Source organism: Perognathus longimembris, chromosome 28 (genome assembly GCF_023159225.1).
Source record: "Perognathus longimembris pacificus isolate PPM17 chromosome 28, ASM2315922v1, whole genome shotgun sequence".
Lineage (NCBI taxonomy): Eukaryota > Metazoa > Chordata > Mammalia > Rodentia > Heteromyidae > Perognathus > Perognathus longimembris.
Window position 1 is genome coordinate 45,095,401 of NC_063188.1, and position 15,959 is coordinate 45,111,359.

General features: G+C 40.6%; 1 pseudogene; it reads left to right on the forward strand.

The window, feature by feature from the left end:
* Nucleotides 1–2,819: 2,819 nt before the first annotated feature.
* Nucleotides 2,820–4,051, forward strand: LOC125343027 (annotated as a pseudogene).
* Nucleotides 4,052–15,959: the final 11,908 nt, after the last annotated feature.

A 15,959-nucleotide genomic window follows, 5' to 3' on the forward strand; every position in this document is an offset into this window, starting at 1 on the left:
TTCTTGGAAGAAGAGTTAAGAGTGGCAAATATGTGTGGAAATGTTCATCATCCTTGGCTGTAAAGGAAATGAAGTTCCAAACAACCCTTAGATACCATCTTTACCCCAGTTAGACTGATGAAAATTCTGAATTCAGACAACAATGCTGGAGGAGATGTAAAGAAAAAGGAACCAGGCTGCACTGATGGTGGGAGGTGGGAATGTAAACGAATACAACCACTCTGAATAGCAGTCCAGAAGTTCCTCAAATGAAACCAATCACATGGGATGGGAATGTGGCTTAGTGGTAGAGTGCTTGCCTAGTATGCATGAAATCCTGGGTTTGATTCCTCAGTACCACATAAACAGATAAAAACAAAAACTAAAACTAAACACAGACATTCCCTACAACCAAGCCAGATCACTCTTAGGCATCTGCCCTGCGTATCATGACCCAGATTATGACTAGGATATCAGCACATCCATGTTCATACCATATTTGGTAATGCTTATCAAAATATCAGTGATTACTGTCCTTATGAATATGTATCTACAGATATGTTTTAGTAGATGGAGAGGATGCAAAATCCCATGCTTGCTAATCAGTTGCAGTGAGAGTAAAATGAGTATTATGTCCTGACTGATGAATGGTCTGGATAATAGATCATTTTGAATATTTGTATTTAGTGGCATTCCTCAGATATTTTTCTTTCTTTCTTTCTTTCTTTTTCTTTTTTTGCCAGTCCTGGGGCTTGGACTCAGGGCCTGAGCACTGTCCCTGGCTTCTTTTTGCTCAAGGCTAACACTCTGCCACTGAGCCACAGCGCCACCTCTGGCCATTTTCTATATATGTGGTGCTGGGGAATTGAACCCAGGGCCTCATGTATACGGGGCAAGCACTCTTGCCACTAGGCCATATCCCCAGCCCTCCTCAGATATTTTTCATAGGTGTATTGTACATTCAGGCTAGATTCTTAATCTGGAGTTTGTTTAGTCAGTGCTCTCTATGCGGAACACTAAACAACTTTGACTTGTCACACCACAAATCTACAACTACTTCCTGGATTAATATAAACCTTCCTGGCCTACTGCTTGGCTCAGTGCTAAAATGAATTAATCTGAACTTTAACACAGAAAATAAAGATCAAAAGAAATCACAGCAGTAATTCAAGTATCTTTGGCTTAGATAGGAACTGAAATCCACTAATAATTATGAAACTAAACTAAGAATGTTGCCTATAATTGAGTAAACCCCAAATTAGCAAACCATAATTAAGCAGAGGATTTTATGGGAACCTGAAAAAAAGTAAGTAGTATAACAAATGTTAAATAAACCAGGCTTCATCACACCTTCATCACATTAAAATGTTAAACCTTTTTTTGTATTTTGAATATAAATTTCAAATCTTTCAGCGGTTTACAAGCATGAAGGTCCAGAAAAATCCTTGGGTCTACATAATATGAAAGATGTGATTGAGGTTGGAAGTTAAAAGTTTAATTTTAGTGATGAGTGTCCAACAGGAAATGCATCACATTTTTGCAACTGTGAAAGTGTGGAGAGGCCTGGGATAGGTGTCCTTCTACTTTGGAAAATGACAGTGTGAAGGAGGGTTGCTAAATCCTGGTGTGTGCAGTCTTTCTATAAAAGAATTGAACTGTCATTAGCCAGAATTGGAAGTACTTGCATTTCATGGCCTTTTAAAGTCTTCCAGGAAGGGTTCTGATTTTATTATTTACTTTTTGATGCTTTGTGTATTGGAATTGAACAGGAGATCAAAGATTAGAATACATTGCATATGTAGCATTCCAGATGTGCTTAAATAAAGAAAGAGTAGAGAAGCAGCCCTAACTTGCATTAAGCCAATCAGAAATAACTTCAGCTAAATTTCTAAGATTCCTTAGCATTTCTGGTCAGTGTCATTTTGGGTTGGAGATTAGTTTGTTAATCTTCAACTGAGCTAAGGGGAATGACAGCAAGTTGTTTAAATTGATTTTTTTTACCCTAGGGTTTTGGCGAGGTCTTCCTACATTTGTGAGATAAAGGTTATGTCAATATCAATTTGTACTGATGATGGTCAGAAAACATAAGACTTATGCTCTTCTTTTATTAAATATTTTATTACTTTTGTAAAAATGGAGTGAATTTTCATTTAATAAAGCAGTTTATGAATACAATGCATCTTGTCCTTTAAAATAAAGGACAAAAATTTACTGTTTCATTCCATCTATAGGAAATGACTGGCATAGCCAATTTGCTAAGACAGGGATAAGACTAGTGGACTCTCAACCTCTGTTTCTTTTTCCATCTCTCTCATTGTCTCTGTCTCTGTTTCTGGGTCTCACTCTCACTCTCTCTCTCTCTCTCTCTCTCTCTCTCTCTCTCTCTCTCTCTCTCTCTCTCTCTCTGTGTGTGTGTAGTGGGTAATGGGTTACAGGGAGAAACTGCATAATAGGTATAGGTTATGTTTTGGGTGTGGTGAACCTGCCTTGGAAGCAGAAAATTGTGACCATTGGAGGCCTTACTAAACTTACAGTCAGCCCATGCCTCCTCAATCTTTTTTTTCTTTTCTAGGAAGCTATGGGTACTGTAGAAAGTGACCTAGTTCTGTCTGCCACGAGGAGTCAGTCTTGATCCGAGCAGGATTAAGGGCAGCTCCCACAGTGGAATTCTTCTAGATGTGACATCATCTGACAATGTGCTAAGAAGCCCACCACTGACCAATGAGGGGCTGACCAGTGGTCACTAGGACATCCAGTAGTACACAAAGCCAGAGCCATTGCTAGACCAGTCAGCCTTCACCAACATCCAGGCAGGCAGGGAGTGAAGCCACTTGAGGCACATGGAGGAAGACTTCCCACAGCAACTGGCAGCATGTTCAACAGGCAGCAAAGAACAGCTGGAAGAACTTCACATGCCAGGAAGCAGGCCCATTCCCCACCACAGCAGCTGATCTCATGTTTTCAGTCTGGAAAGTGAAGCACCACCTGCAGGAGGGCTTCAATATTGTAAATGACTCACTGGACATAACATCACAAAGCTCAATACAGCAGCCAGAGATACATCATTCCTAATGTTCTCTATAGATCAGTGCACAAGAATTTGTTGCTCAATGAGTATCATGTGAGTATCGCAATCTCCCAAGTTTCCCCTTCCCAACTAGTCTGTGGGAGCCTTGGCAGGCCTGAACTCAAGTTCCTTTTGCCAAAGATCCATCCTTCCTCTCATCCATGGCTTGCTCCATACCAAACTCCTTCTTGCAGCTACTTGTATTATGAAAATGTTTCTAGAAACTTTAAAAGGCATATTTTAGTGTATTGTTTTGTGGGTGTAATATAGGGGATTGTGACCAGTCCAGAAATTTAGGATTGCAGGAGATGGAGTTGGAGTGGTGGAGAAAGGAGAGTTGGAAGTCAGAGATAACATGTGTCAGACAAGCAGGCTCTACAGGTGGCAGGGCAAGGGGTGAATCTGGTCTGGAAGGATGGATTGAGATGTGGTACCTTTGGGGCCCCCTCTTTGTGTGCCACAGCCTTCCTGAGTATGTCTTAAGAAATATATTAGATCAGCACTGAATGTAACTTGACCCAGTTCAAAAGACAATCATAGCACTCAGGAGTTGCTCTGAAAAGTCATCCTTTCAATGTTCCTGGGTCCATCTTCCACCACCACCTCCATAGAGTGCCTCTTCATCCACTGTGAACTTCCTCACTACGCATCCTGAACTCTTGCTTTTACTTTTGCTGCATCAGATTACAGCTGTGCCCTGTCCGACATAGCTGTGCACAACAGCACTTAGATCATCACAAAGGATTTGAAGGTAAAGAAGGAAGTTTTGGAGTCAGGAAATGGAAGAGAAATTCTTGTTGATGGGAATGCTAGTGAGGAAAATGGAGAACAGTAGGCGGATAATGATGAGCACAAAGAAGAAAGTGGGGAGGAAGAGGAGGAGAAAAAACATGGTGAGGAAGAAGATGGAGATGAAGGTGAGGTGGTTGAGGCAGCCTGGCAAATGTGGCAGCTGAAGATGATGAGGATGATAATGACAAGCAGAAAGCCGATAAGCATGATTAGATATCAGAAAAGGAAAAGTTGAAACGAACAAGGCCACTGAGACCTAATCACCTTCCACTTCCCATCTCAGAAGCTGTATATGGTCACCTTGGAGTAAGCCTGCCCCCTCTGTGGGCAACACCACCAAGCTCTCCATCACTCCACCAAAACTGCAATGAGATTTTGCAACAAGACAAGAAAAAAAATCCGACAAAATGTCCAAAACCTTGCTATTTTTTCTTAAAACGATGATAATGATGATCAAACAAGCATTCAGAGCATTCTATCTTACTTCTGACTACTTGTGGTTATTAACATGTTCCATATAAACTGAAGGTAGGAAAAACACCTAATTAAAAAAGCCACAAAAATAATTTAAAAAAAACTTATTCTCAGCATTTCAGTAACTTTTCGTGTATATTCCACCTGTTCTATAAAGTAGTTGGTTTTTATGAGATGGTTATAGAGGCCAAAGATGAAAAGGCTTGTTTTATCTTTTATGGCCAGTGATGTAGAGCACTTTTTCCTATGTCTAATGGCCATTCTCATTTCCTCATCAGAGAAGTCTCCTTTTAAGTCTTTAGCCCACGTGTTGAGGGGGCAATTGGTTTTTTGCAGTTTTGTTGCCAGAATGTATTTTTTTTTAGTTTTGCATATATATTGGATATGAGAACTTTGTCCATTTTATGGACTGTAAAGAACTTTTCCCAATTTGTAGGCTTTCTGGTTACCTTGCAAGCTATGTCCTTTGCCCTGTAGCAACTCTGTAGTTTGATGCAGTCCCATTTGTCTATCCTTTCTTTGATTTGTAGCATTTCTGGGTATTGGTTAAGGAAGTTCCATCCCCTACCAAGGAGCCCTTAACAAAGACCCAGAAATGCTACAAATCAAGGAAAGGATGGACAAATGGGACTGCATCAAAATGCAGAGCTTCTGCAGGGCAAAGGACATAACTCGCAAGATATACAGAAAGCCCACAGATTGGGGAAAGCTCTTTACTGGCCATACAACAGACAAAGGCCTCATATCTAAAATATATGCAGAACTAAAAAAATTAAATTCCTCCAAAACAAAACTGTGAAGACCCAACAGCCCCCTGTACAAGTGGGCTAAAGGCTTAAAAAGAGACTTCTCTGATGAGGAAATGAGAATGGCCAATAGACATAGGAAAAAGCTCTGTGCATCACTGGCCATAAAAGAAATGCAAATCAAAACAACATTGAGATTCCACCTCACCCCAGTAAGAATGTCCTTTATGGCCAAAAGGGAATCCTACTTCATTGTTGCTGGGAATGTAAACTGGTTCAGCCACTCTGGAAAATGGTATGTACATTCCTCAGAAGTCTAAACATAGAGCTCCCCTATGACCCAGCATCCCCACTTTTTGGCACAAAAGTCCACAAACAAGAACAAACTTAATCCACCAGCACAACAATGTTCATTGCAGCACAATTTGTCATAGCTAAAATATGGAACCAACCCAGATGCCCCTCAGTGGATGAATGGATCAGGAAAATGTGGTACATTTACACAATGGAATTTTATGCCTCTATCAGAAAGAACGACATTGCCCCATTCATAAGGAAATGGAAAGACTTGGAAAAAATTATACTTAATGAAGTGAGCCAGACCCAAGGAAACATAGACTCTATGGTTTCCCTCATAGGGAATAATTAGCACAGGTTTAGGCTAGTCACTATGAACGCATAAGATGATGTTAAGTGAAATGAACTCCATGTTATGGAAATGACTGTTATATCACTGTTGTAATTTCTTTCAACATGCCATGTGAAACCCTAGCTTCTATTGTTGATGACCCTCTTGTATCCCCTTCCTGTGCTTGTACCCGCACTTTCACTGTGTCTTATCTGAGTACACTGGTACTGGTATTAGAACTAGGGAAGTGGAAGGGAATATCAAAATCAAGAGACAACGGATAGCAAACGACTCCAAAAGCAATACTTGCAAAACCATTTGGTGTATACCAAATGAACAACTCATGGGAGCAGAGGGGAAGGGGAAGGGGGGAGGGGGGAATGAGGGAGAAGGTAACAAACAGTACAAGAAATGTATCCAAGGCCTCACGTATGAAACTGTATCCTGTGTGTAAATCACTTTGACAATAAAAAAAATTTAAAAAAGAAAAAAACAATAAAAGAAGAAGAAAGCAGATCCTGTGCAAAATCTTAAAGTGGACAGTCTGCTAGAGAGTCATAGTAGCTAGCCCCATTGTGCAGATGGAGAGAACCTAAAGGATTACAGTGGTTACTGTGTGTGTTGGCTGAGATACTACAATTAGGAGTTGAGGGAGTAAGAAATCTGATAGTTTTGTATGCTGGAGAATCAGTGTTTGTGGTGCTACATATAGTTGTCAGTTCTAGACAGATCAAAGGCAAAGCTGCATTTCACCACATAGGGCAGGAATGTATGCCCAGTGATAATAGTCTGCGAAAGAGGAAATAGTAATCCATGTCTAAGGAAAAGTCTCTAGCAGACAGCTTTCCTTGTAGTGCTCAGGTAGAACCCTCAGGTTCTATTATTGTATGCCAGGTCCCCCTCTCCAGAGGAAGAATAAGGGATGCTGGATGATAAGTTGGAGATTAAAATGCTCACTTCCACCAAAAGACTGTATTCTTCTGCTCATAGACTATATTTCTGTAGGAGGCTTACATTTAAATATGCACTTTATGTCTAAAGGTTGGCAACTGATATTTTTATGAATGCTTTATGGATTTGTAACACTTACTACTTGCTTGCAGTATTTGCTTTTAGCCCTGTGGCATAGTAACTTTACTTAATACTGAGCCACCATCTGTCCCAAACAGATACAGGTTCACATAAAATACAAGTTTTGCTTTAACAAAATAAGCAAGTATTTTGTTGTAAACAAAATATGAGTAATCATGACCCTGGAACAAAGATAAAAATTAACATTAATAATATGGTTCAGCATGGAAAAACTTACATGGATTTCATGGTCTCAAATATATAACAAATATGTTTACAAAACCCATGGGTGGGGCATTAATGAGACTATACTGAGACTGAAAGTTCATAGTATAGTGATGTTGTTTTTCTCACATTCTTAGTGGTATATTTGATGGAGGCTAGATGAGTGTCATAAGCGTAGAGATTCATTCCAGGCCTTATGTGAAAATCAGAGATTTTCCCTTATATAAAAATAATTAGTAAATTGTTTAAATAGTTCTGTAGCAATTTTTCTCTCACAATCGTGATGTTCTACTCAGCCAAAGCTGGTCACTTTGTAAGATTTTAATATAGGTTAGGTTTCTTCAGAGAATGTGAGATCACACACATTAGGTTAGATTTGCTATGTGGTTTTCCTTACCTTGAGCAAAAACTCTATGTGAGACAGTAACTACTAACCACATAGACTGAAATTCTGGGCCATGGGAAACCTTTTATATCAAGGATTTAAGAACCAGAGGAGACAGCCTGAGGCACCTTGAAGGAATGTCGATAGGAACTCCTGAACTTCTAAGGCTGAAGTAACTACCCTAGGCATTCCACTTGTAGTGTCCACTTCGTGCATCTGACCACTATCTTCCACTACATTTTACTTTTGTACAATCTCAATTGTCAGTAATAAACTGTCCATCATATCTGATAGTGTGTTTTAGAAATGATACATAGTACACAATAAAATATGAGGCCTTAATAGGTCCTGGACACTGTGTAGATCAGGTTGTTCTGAAGCACTGGAATGGTTAAGAGCTGAAATTTGTTCGGAATAATCCATAGGATTCCTGTGCTCTTCCTTATATATGTAAGGTAACTCTATGTGAGGGCAGGTGATGTGCCACTTATTCAAAAGGTACAGACCTCATTACACATTCCATATGATGGTAATAATTCCCACAATTCCCAGTGCTGTTCATATTCTCCTTTCTCCCCCATTCACCTCTTCTATTTGCTACCCTAATGTGCTAAGTGTTCCACCCAGATCTCTCAGTGTCAACCATCTAGTGTTTTGTATGTTGTTTCTTTCACAAATTTTATCCTTTATTCCCCAGATTATAAATTTCACTTTCCATTTCTTTTATTTTTGAAGACCTGGACATTGAATCTTAAGCCCAGAAAGGCTAGGCAAGCCCTGCACCAGCTGAGCCATGCCCCAGTCTCACTTTTCTACTCTGAATTCTCTCAATGCCCCTAATTCACTGAGAGTGTCTCGTCTCTCCTCTTTACCTGTTCACTGATATTTTCATAGAATCTTTTCTGTTCAAATGAAGGGGAAATGAGAATTGAGACTCAGGAGGTTTTGCTGCATAGTGATTTCCCTGGTCTTTCCCATCTACAGCTGATGGATGAAGTTGAGATAGCTGGGAGGGGGAAGGGTGACATTAATCAAAATCCATTGTACTCATAAAAAGATATTTTGAAATGGAACCACTTTGTACAACTACTTAAAGATAACAATAAAAAGAAGAGAATTTTATGATATTGGACCACCCAGAAATTACATTGATTTTTGTTGTAGTCACCGTTTAGCTTCAAATGAGACAATTGAACTCATTTCTCTTTTTTATTATGTGTTTTATGTCCAGCATTCATTTTAGAAGTCTCATCATTTCCATTTCTCTCTTTACATTTTCCTTTTGTTCTTGCATATTGTCTACCTTTTCCTTAAATAAACATGAAACACATTGACATAGTATGTTTTATACATTATATTCCCAAAATATGTATTGTCTCTGAGCCTCTTTGTGGGGCTTGGAGGTTGGAGGAGGGAGTGGAAGTACTTAAGCTTGAACTCAATGCCGCATGCTCTCATTTAGCATTCTTACTCCCAGCTGGCTTTCCATTGTGTCAATTTGGTTAATTAGGAATGTAGTCTCAGAGTATTTTCTTCTTCTTGATGTGTCCTCACATCTTGATTATCCAAATTTCAGTTTCTGGACTAGCTAAAATTACAGGTGTCAGTCACCTGCATTTGCCTATGTCTTGTTTTTCTAATTGCTTTGTCTTTTTAGAATGTTTTGTTGCTTTTGTTAGTTTAGTCAATCCTATTTTTGCTTCATGATGAATATAATGTATTGGCTAATTGTAAATGTGTCAATTAAAAAGCTTGTGATTACTGATGGTAATCTCATAAAGCATTCCTGTTGAGTTTGATGTTTGCTATAAGTGTAGACACTAGAGGTTTCAGTTTCTTGAAGATTTAAGAGAAAGGAAGGAGTGTTTTCTTTTGTCTCATGGTTTCAGAGGTTTTAGTCTGTAATAGACTGGTTTCATGTTTCTGGCTTGGTGTGTTTGTGTGAGGTCAGTCATAGGTATTTAGCTCATAGTGGACAGGAAGTAAAACAGAGAAGTTGGAGGGGATGAGATCCACCTTTTCAGGGACCATCCCTAGTAATCCCGTTCATCGGGCTGGCACACATGTTCTTTTTACATTAAAAGTGATTCTACCATGTTACGAACTCATTGTATCAATCCTTTAATTATTTCAGAGTACTCAGTTTCCAACCACTTTGCAAATACCCATCAGCTGGCAACCAAGGCAAAATGTATCAGTCTGCGGAGGATATTAATCATTCAAGCCATAAGTGTCCCTCCTAGTGTCTTTGTTTTGCCCTAAAATGCTACATTGATTAAGAATGTATTGCACTTCACTTTCCATGGTGATCCACTATTGATTTGACTGTAAAGTGTTAGTAAAAGGAGAATTTTATGTTTTTATTATTATAAAGTGCAGTGGATGTTTGGGTTTCTTTGTGTGTATGTGTCACAGGCTGTCAGCCTCATTGAGTGCTCCATCACTGACATATTACCGTATCTAGAATATTCCTTATTCATTTGATGGCAGCTCCTAGCTGCTTTTTTGGAGTTACCCACTCCAGTGAAATATGATGTTTATCTTTGTTTGATTGCTTGCTTGTTGTTTACCCATATTACAAGACAGGAAAGTTAGAAACCTGGATTGCCAAGCAAATGCCATTTCACCTGAAGGGATAAAAGCTGTGGCAAAGCCTTTTGTTTGAGAGTACTAGAGACCTTTCTACAGAAGTAAAATTTGCCTTGAAGAACATTTTCTGAGTGTTGAGTCTCATTTTGAAGTGATACACCTGGACTCTGAAATTTATATCAAACCATTTGGGGAATACTCTAGCATATTTTAAGTTAACTGAAGGGTTAGGAGAACTCCTCAAAGGAAATGCATCCTGCCACCTTGTGGTGTGGTGGCCTCAACGCTGAGGGTAATCTGGGGTCTTCTGAGCCAACTGTGGATGTAGGAAGATCATAAATGTTTGTGTGAGGTCAGTCATAGGTATTTAGCTCATAGTGGACAGGAAGTAAAACAGAGAAGTTGGAGGGGATGAGATCCACTGTGTCCACAAAGTAATTTCATGCAGAGACAGGAAAGTTGAGTATTACCTTGGTGATTTGGACATCTTGGATGCATGTGGCTGAGATGTGTCCTGGGCACTAAACTGAAGGTCTGGTAGCCAGGACAGAACTGGTTAGAGATCAAGTATAACAGGTAGGGTGTAAGAAACCTCCAATACTGACACCAAGTATTCTCCAGAAGCAGTTTCACACAAATATGGGGATGAGAAACAAAATCCAAGCTTAGATAAGGGAGTATCTATATAAATTTTCTCCACTCTACATTTTCCCCAAAACTCCTCTTAGAGTGATGCTACAATATTAGACAAAAACATTTTAGAACAAGAAGTTAAAAAAAATTTGCTCTTTCATTTGCATTTCTTTGTTCCGTATGCCCTCTGCTGGTAGAAGAAAGACAAGTGACACAGAAAAAATGAGTCCTAGGCCATAACCCCTTCCTTGGATTGAGGAGGGAACAATGTAAGGATACTCCAACTTTTCCCTTTTTCTTCAATAGCCCCACAGAAGGAAAGTATTATTTTTTTCAAGGATAGCTTCTCAGGCTGTTAACTCACCAGAATTTTTTTTCTGTATTACTATTTAAGTCCATGCACTCTTTCAGGTTTCCTGGAGGCACGCTAAAGTTGATCTGTCACTGCTGAGGAACCTCTGGAGTCTAGCTATATGCTTCCCAGGACTTTATACATGATATGTCTTTGTCCTGGGGTACAGATTGGCAGTGTCAAGATTCCCTTGGGAAAGAATATGAATAAGAACATGTACAGTACTTGAATAGATGGATACTGGCTATCCCTTGTGTGTTGTATCAGTTGGATATAGCTATAATTTTCTTGGTAGTTGGAATTTTTTAATGTATTAACCCTAAAATTCAATGTTTGTCTGGTATTTACATCTGGAGATCTAAATCAATTTCAAAGTACTAAAATTTATCTCTGCCGAAAGCCTGTGGATCTACCTAAGTCCAGATTGGGAGGATTTATAGTTTAACATACATTGGGTGAACTACTAAATATAGTGCGTGGACTACATCAGGGGTCAAGAGGGGCAGACATTATAGAAAATTAAAATAAAAACTTCAATTCATTAGGGCTATCCCTCCCCCACAATTAATGTAACCTCCAATGTAATTCACTCCTTTTAATTAGTGATGTCCCACCCATTTTATATCAGTCTCCTATAGTATCTAAGACATAAACGATGGAGTTAAATATTTCAGGAAAATATTTTCTGGGTCAACTAGCCTCATAGTTAATGAAAAACATGACCTCACCTGGAGAGGTTCACCCAATCTCAACCTTAGTGAAATAACTTCCTCCATGAGTTAATGATTCTACCAGAGTTACAGTTAGAGTATGAAACAAACTTTGGATATTGGGACTGAATATGGAAAAATAAATGGTTGATAAAATATTATGTAGGTGCTTTAAATAAAAGTGAATGCTACACTTGTACAGTAGGCCAGTCAGAGGCTCAAGTGGCCCATTCTCACTTGGATGGACCTCAACCTAGTGGTATCTCTTGGCATTTCCCTAGCCTCAGGTCCTCAGCTAATCCCACTAGACCCCAGATCCACCCATACCTAATGAGCCACTCCTGCTTACTACCTGCTTGCTACCTACCTTCTTCCCCTTTATCCCCAGAGAGAGAGAAGCTGCTACCTGGATAAGGTGAAGACGCCATGTAGCTCCCTCTCCCGTGGGAACTATGGCCCCACTAATAAACCTCCTTATGAACCTTCTTCTCCTGTCTGTGATTATCTCCACATGGTCCCCTGGGATGGCCGGGACATATCCTTTCATTGGTGCGGAAACCCGGGATAGGTTCCCTGGTGGATTTGCTCCCCCATTTCTGGGGGGGTCCAAGCTGCCCCCGGTACCTATTCTGCTGTCCTAAGCCCACCCAGAGGACCACTGAGGTAACTTCTCCTGACCAAGTGCACTACTTTCATCCACCATGACAATCTACAAATTTGCCCTCACACCCAGGGTAAGTGATCATCTAACCTGGGGCTCAGATCCGATTTTCCGACTTACCATAAGGCCACAGGGCCGTGGCTTCAGGGCCACACTAGAAAGGCTTCAGAGCCACACAAAGAGAACAGAAAAATCTTGGCGCCAAGTTCTGAGCCCCACTCCAGGTGACCTTAGCATCTGCGCTTGGTCCAGGACACAGCAACTCCTGTGATGACCTCATTGCTGATTGTCTCCTACATTTCAGATGACCAGAGTAATACCTAGGATGCTTGGTATTTAACTTCTCAGCTCTGCTAATCATTTACCATGGGAGGGGCACAATCTAAAAGCTGCTCAAGTTTGAGCCTAATCTTACAAATTTGGAATATTCTATAGGACTTACATAACTTCTATGAGCATTCCCTCTCTCTCTCTTTCTAAACTCTCCCTGCCTGCTTGAGATATAGGATGGGCTGGTACTAGCTTCCAAAGGTACCAATATTTGTTTAACATCTGCCTAGAAAGACACAAAGAAAGGTTTTCTGTTCTTGTTATTGATGTTTGTTAAGCTTGGAGATTCAGTTAAATTCTGTTGTTGTTGGCTAAATCCTAAGTTTTCTCTAGCATTGACCACGTGGCTGACAATGGAATTGGTTTTAACAAGCGACATCTTGGTTCCATCAAGGTTCCAAAAACTCTTGGAGGTGGAAGCTCCATCCCCCAGGTAATGGGCGTGCCGAATTCATCCCGGCAAGGTCGGGATGTGGAGACTGATGCTCCCTGTAACCCTGCCCCACACCCTGAGCTGTGTAACTGTGGCCTTGCAATTCAAATGTGCCTTGTAATTTAAATGCTGGAAGGTGAAGGTGTCTTGCTCTGAGCCTGCTAAGGCTCTGACCAGCTCTGCAGCCATTACACCATGCCACGTGTCTGTGTTCTGTTCGTGTCTTGTCTCCCATCTCCTGGACCTTCTCTGGTCATAGCATCCCACTTCAGCTCCCCACTGGAGCTAAACTGGTTTCCTAAAATGTGGCTTCTCCATTTCCTCACTGGATAATCTATGAAAATTTTTGTTTGCTGGAAAAGTTTTTGTTTTCTAACTGACCATGAGTTTCTAAAATATGGGCAAAATTATATCATTTTGCCACTGGAATTCCAGAAAACTTACATGGCCAATTTAAAAAAAATTTCTAAGCGTGCCCAAAAACTTGTGCACAACTGTCTGTCTGTCTGTCTGTTGGTACCACATGTAAAAATTGGCACCATGGTTTCAAAATTACTTGCTTTTGATTACTGTTTTAACTTGCTTTTTAGTCTTGTGTTAAACTGATCTTTGTAGCCTGTGGGTGGAGTCACAGTGAACAGCCTGGAGGCAATCCTGGCTCTTATCACCAGACTCCAAGCCAAAAGAAAAAAAACACAGGTTTTAAACCCAAACTGATCATGTTTGGATGCAAGCAAATGTGTCTAAGAAAAACTCCAAAAGGTTCTAATATGCAGCACTTGGTACTAGTACAATGATATAAAACCAGTGTGTTATTCTTTATGTCCATCTATGCTAAAAGTCAAGTTTACATCTGATCCTGACAATTCTTTGGTATAGACTAAGATTTTGCTTCTCCATTTTTCTCTCCTGTGCTCTCATAAACTCTTTAAGATAAAGGGACCAGAGTCATGTTGGAACAAGTGTGCAAATGTGGCTACTAACCTCGATTTTCCTGACCCAGGATTGATATTTTGCTTTACAGGATTCAGGTTGACATGTGTGCTAGCTGTGTGGACTGTGGCGGTCTGTGACTACAGGAAGCTGCCTCCAAAGTCTGCTCCTAAACTGCCTTGTTTCACTACTAGTGATTCCTTATTCTCTCTCTCTCTCTTGCATGGAAAACTACTCAAGGAATCTAGGAGTCACTGGTGGTGTTCCTGTGAAGATTTTGACAGGGCCAGAGTGCTCCTGCCCTGGCTCTGCCCCTCCTCCCCATTAGAGTTGGGCTTATAGCAGGCCTATCATGACAGAGTTGCAACTGAGACTTACTCCAAGGTTAAAAGCATCAGAGTTTTGTTTGGTGGCCACAGGGTTGCATTGGGGTAGCACATTGGTGTCTTCCCTCTCCATGTCTCAGAAACTGTCATGGCTGCTGCAGAGAGAAGACTTGGTTGGCCTTTGGTCTGTGTGGATTTTGTGACTAGGAAGATGGTTAAAGGCCCAAGCCTTCTAAAATCTTTTTAAAGTTGTCACACTGCTTAAACCAGTAGGGCACCAGCCTACAAAAGCCAGAGTACTCAGAGTAAGCATCCAGGGAATACTGGGAGATTTCAAATGTCTTTAACCAGTCTGTGTAGAAATTCGCAGGCAACTCAGCAGGAGGTGTGACAATCTATCCAGGGGACTCTGAGAAATGCCACTACAGCTTTGCCCAGATGCAACCCATCTCTCCTGCCTGCCTCCATCACACATGACTAACAAGGCCTGCTGATTTGGGAAGGAAGACACAGCCACTTCCGATCCACTGAAACTGAGACTTTTACATTGTCCTGACCCTTTGCCCTCTTATTGTTATTCATTTGTGCTCTCTTCCACCTGCCAGTACGGTTAAATGATATTATTTGATTTGATGGCACATGGATCTCATTCAGTCTGCTCTTCTCTAAGTGTTACAGCAGAACGCTGGCAAGTATTTCTTGGTCGATTCTCAACAAGTTACAGGTAAGCTGTACTCCTGTTGTTCTCCTGTTGCTTTAATTAGAAATAAAAAGGGCTTTTTTGGCTAAGACTCCTTGGATTGCAGTTCGAAATCAGCCTGAGCAGAGATAAATAAAAATTCCTCAAAAACTCCATCTCCCAACTAACCAGCAAAGAGCTATACTGGAAGCTTGGCTCAAGAGAACCAGCCAAATGCTGAAGTGACACCGTGGCTCAAGTGGTAAAGTGCTAGTCTTGAGCAGAAGTGCTCAGGGACAGCGCCCAGGCCTTGAGTTCAAATCCTGTGAATGCCAACGGGGACAAGCTATCTAAGCAATGAGCACCTACACCTTCAGGACGAGGTCAGTCCTGACAAGGAGGAGCCATGGAGAGGAGTAAGAGGAGATGAAGTCTCATCTTAAATGGAGTCAATTTAAACTTGCCCTTTCAAAATTAATCAGAGCTGGGAGATCAAGAGGAATAGTTGTTTACCCACCTAATGTCCATACCTGTACATTTCCATCTGGACAGAAACTTGTATTCTTGCCCTTGTTAATATATATATATATATATATATATATATATATATATATATATATATATATATGCTTCTGACTTGTTACTCCCAACCAGTCCACTATCCCTAAACACTTCCTTCCTGCCCCCAGTCCAGTTATTCCTCCTTCCTTGTAATGGGCCACAATTGGGTTTATGTTCCAAGTGGAACTTTTCTGGCTTGTGTCCAGGGTGTGTTCTTCCATGTCGTTCAGGTTAACCAGTCCTATGTACTTGTCAGCCTTTTGCCTGACATTTTCAAAAGTCTCTTTTTACAGGATGACATCCCTCACCCAGGATGCCACCTGGAAACTTGCAGTTCAAGGCCATCCTCTTACTACACTGCTCTGCCCAGCGCAGATCTGGACTC